Source organism: Uranotaenia lowii, chromosome 3 (genome assembly GCF_029784155.1).
Source record: "Uranotaenia lowii strain MFRU-FL chromosome 3, ASM2978415v1, whole genome shotgun sequence".
NCBI lineage: Eukaryota > Metazoa > Arthropoda > Insecta > Diptera > Culicidae > Uranotaenia > Uranotaenia lowii.
Genome location: NC_073693.1, coordinates 233,609,740 through 233,614,188, shown reverse-complemented (window position 1 = coordinate 233,614,188; position 4,449 = coordinate 233,609,740). Strand labels below are relative to the sequence as shown.

Below are 4,449 nucleotides of genomic sequence, written 5' to 3'. Positions count from 1 at the left end.
CCATGAAATTTGAAGATCGATGGAATGACGTTTAGGGCATTGACTTGAAAACATATAAGCAAGCAGGAAGAATCAATATTTCTCTTCCCATGTTGTGTTTATCGATTGTTTGGAGTAAACAATTTCGCCAAAAATTCGCCGGATCGATTTAATAATCTAGTAGATAGTTAAAAAAACTGAAGTTCATTATACATAGAAGAAAAATACAAAAAAGGAACAGAACTGTTGACAAAAAATATCCTTGGAGATGCGGGGCATCGATCCCCGTACCTCTCACATGCTAAGCGAGCGCTCTACCATCTGAGCTACATCCCCATACGAAATTCCGGGCCAGAAATTGACGTCAAAGGACAGTTGTTTACACAAAAACATTTTTATGATTGTTGTTTGTTGATCGCTGACATTAAAAAACAAGATCGTCGTCATCTTACGTAGAAATCAGCGCAAACAGAATTCAACATAAACAACAATTTTGAATCCGCTCGTTTGTTGCGCGAAATGCAATCAGTAGTTCGTCGTGATGATTGGGTTCGTAAAAACAAAATCAAAAATTGAGTTTTCTCGATTGGTGTTTCTGGATCGTGCTGCTAATTATTCTGTTATGGCATCCACATGGACACAGGAATTAAAATGGAAAACAATCAAACATGACTCACAACACAAAACGAATCACATGAATCATAGCTCAACTGTTCAATGACATCTGTTCGTAAATAACCATGTGTGACTCACCGGGAATAATTATTGTGTTCAGTTTCTAGATTAATATTAGAAGACACCTACATGAGGTACCTACCTGCTTAAAAAAATCTTCATGAATTAGGAACAGTAAAGCTTAACTAGCGCTACCAAATGGAATTTGAAGATAAACATCAATGACATCATATAGATATCGGAATATGATAAAATTGAAATAAAATATTTCAATTGAAAAGAAATCAGTTTTGAATGATCACTTTTTACAAACATTCTTAAATCCAATATTGCATAAGTTAGAGAAGTTTAGTTCGTTTAATTCGACAGGCTAACTGAGTAAACTCTCTTCACAAAATTAGAGAGATGGAAAACAAATGAGAACTTACGTATTGTTATTGGTGTTGTTCTATTCTTGATTTTCACCTACTACTTGCCTTCTTGAGTTAATGGTAATGGTTCCTGGTTCCTGTCACTTATCTATATATATAAAAAGTAATTTCCGTTTGTTCGTTTGTATGTTTGTCTTCAATAGGCTCAGCTGCCTTAAGAGTTAGAGAGCTGAAATTTGGCGTGGGTGCTTATTAGGACCAGGAATGATGAAAAATGTTTTTAGATTTTCGGATGACCCCTTTTGAAGGCGGTCGTCCAAACAACAACGGTTTTATTCCCCCGAACCAAAAGTCATGGCACCCATTTTGTGAACCGACTTTCGTTTCCGTTCGTTTCGTTGGCGGGATTATTTTCACCATCACCATGGGCAGGCTATAAGAAACGACCATCCAGAGCTCACATGTACTGGATAGCAAATCGAAGCTTGCTGAGCATTAAAAATTTGAAAGTGAAAATTTTGGCGGGTGTTTTTTGTACCTTCTACTGTTCAAAGCACATGCTACCGGTACGAGATATTTGGATACAATTATAAGCCTACATTTTGATTGAAAAATACAACTAGCCTGTTAGGAATACATTGACAAGAATAGAAGTGGCTTTCAAAGTGCTCTTTGCCGCTGCTGGGGGGCTTTGAAGGTCAACCATTTTTATATTTTTGGAATTCCTCATAGAGAAAGAAAATTTTTTTAGATTCAGAGTTTATAAGTTCAAGGCTGCGATTTTAATGCTTCAATTGGAATTTTGAAGGGGGATTATAAAATTGATAAGATAATAAAATTTGAGGTTTTGAGTTTTATCCAATTCGATTTCACTGATCAATTTCTAACTTTTGAGTTATCATTGATGAACAATGTGGTCGATTCTACCATCTATTAATGGGATGTTTGTGCCCATGAAAAAAAAAACAGAATTTAAAAAAAACCTTTTTCATAATATAGAAATGGTGTTTTCGAAATGATTTGTTTTCGATAACATCAAAAAGCTATTAGTAGAACTTCCAACATTTAAGGTAAACTAAATTAAACAGTGCGAAATTGAAAAGCGAAAAAAATACACACATGCAGTTGAAAACATGCAAAGTGAGTTTTCAACATGCTCAAAAAATCATCCATATTGAAAAGTGGGATAATCTTCAACAGATATTTACATTAGATAAGGGATGGAAAAGATAACAAAGCAGTTTAATCTTTTGAAGATAAAACTATAAGGCCAAATCTATTCAAGCTTCCTAAGAAATGATGTTTGTCTATATTAAGTTTTCAATATCTTAGTCATTTTGCTGTTTTTATACATTGGATTGGGTTGAAAATTGGCACATAGGGGTTATTTGGGACAAATAATTGAATTCACTTATCCAAATTAAAGTCAGAAGTCGGCCTAAGGGGTCGTCCATATTAACTATTCACTGTTTTTGCGATATTGTCATTATTATACATCTATTTAAAGGAAATTGGTACATGAGAGTTTTGAGGGACGATCAATCGATTTCAGTTATTGAATTCAGCGTAAGGGGCCGGCAATAGGGTCGTCCATATTAACCTTACAATATTTTTGAAATATCGTCGTTATTATACATCGGATTGGGATGAAAATTTGCACACGGTGGTTTTCAGAGACGGACAATCGACTTCAGATACCAAAGATTGTATAAGAGGCCACCAAAAGGAGTTTAACTTTTGGGCAATAATTGCGTTGTTATGCGACGATCGACTCGAAATTTTTACACGGATTTTTTTTTTGGCACGGGCAATCAATTCCTGATTTCAAATGAAGTAGCAGACGGCAGAAGAGGTGTTCGTTCAATATTTGTGCAATTATAACTTAACAATTAATTCGGAAATGCATCAGGAAAATATATGGCTATTGACTTTCATACAAACTGTTCATAACATATTCCAAGTTGAAAGCGAAACGGAGTTCGTATGGGAACAGCTAGTTTTCTTATAAAAATATTTGTTTCAAATAACAATTACAAACACAACTAAAAAACAACAAAAAAGTCTCGCAGTCGGTAGGATTCGAACCTACGCTCCCAGAGGGAATCTGATTTCTAGTCAGACGCCTTAACCGCTCGGCCACGACTGCTTATTGTTTGGGCGCCAAATGTTTACCAGCCGGCGAGATCATCATCATCATCAAAAGCATTAAATATGTTACATAGATAAGGGATTGATGATGATTGTCACCAGAGAATATTAAATATTTTTGATAGGAAACTAAATTTGATTTTTCAAATTTTGAAAATTCAAACTTAGTTTCCTATCAAAAAATATCGCGATATTTACAATCGAGTCAATTTTTTAATTCGGTATCGGAGCAGACAATATTTAATTTTCCAGCTAGCATTGAATTGGTGAAAATTATATTCAAATGATAAAAGTTCTTAAATTAAGGTTCTTAGAAATATGTAGATTTCGATTTGAAATAATAACTATACAAAAAAAGATAGAACATTTAGCTCAGTTTGATTAACTACTCACATCTACCTTAAACCGTAAAAGCCGAAATATAAGACTATAGAAAATGTATGCATTACTTGATATTATGATATCAATCCTATCAATCACCTAACATTTACCGAAATGGCGAGATGAACGCTCGTGGAAGCCGAAAAAGTAACTTCTACCTTTTCGAGGTGAAACTCACCTCACCAAGAGGTAAATTTTACCAGAATTGAGCTAGAAAAAAGGTACAATTCACTGAGAAAAAAAGTGAATCCAAAAGGGTAAATCTTACCTCGTAGTGAAGTGAAGAATTGACCTGAATAAAAAAGTACAATTCACTTAGAAAAAAAAGGTAAATCCAAAAAGGCGAGGTGAAGTTGAGCTGGATTAAGCTAAGCAAAGCGGTACAATTCCTCTCGAAAAAAAAGTAACTATTTGCCGAAATTGAGTTTAAGCTGTTTTATCATTCAAGAACAAGTTTTGCTTCGTGCCCAAAATACGAAAATCGGAACAGAATGGTTCTCGTCATAATACTTTGCTTTTGTTTCAGATTGGCCCACAGAGATTCAAGGTGTATTCGACATCATCCTCCAGATTTCGCTCTGGAAAAGACGGACCTGACCTGATTAGTCGAGCAAGAGGATTCAACTGCCGTGGTGGTTCGGAAGAACGCGAATGAAATTGCTACGAGCCTGGCTAAAAAAGGACTGCCCGAACAATTTTTTAATACGGTAAAACATTCGAACACTAAATATAAAATAGAAGTTCATATTTATGGGAGATAGAAATCAATTTTTTGATGAATTTGGTTTTTGTTTTAGGCTGGAACAAATAACAATTTTTTCTTTTGTCACCCCCCCCCCCTCCCCCCTTCGAAATTTCTAAAAACCCGAATGGGGGAAATAAATAAAGTTTGAAG

At 34.9% G+C, this 4,449-nt stretch overlaps 2 non-coding genes across 2 annotated transcripts; both read right to left on the bottom strand.

The window, feature by feature from the left end:
• Positions 1 to 242: 242 nt before the first annotated feature.
• Positions 243 to 315, bottom strand: Trnaa-agc (transfer RNA alanine (anticodon AGC)). Its single transcript has one exon. It is a non-coding gene; the product is annotated as a tRNA-Ala (tRNA).
• A 2,774-nt stretch (positions 316 to 3,089) lies between these two features.
• On the bottom strand, positions 3,090 to 3,171 carry Trnas-aga (transfer RNA serine (anticodon AGA)). Its single transcript has one exon. It is a non-coding gene; the product is annotated as a tRNA-Ser (tRNA).
• Between the last annotated feature and the right edge of the window lie 1,278 nt (positions 3,172 to 4,449).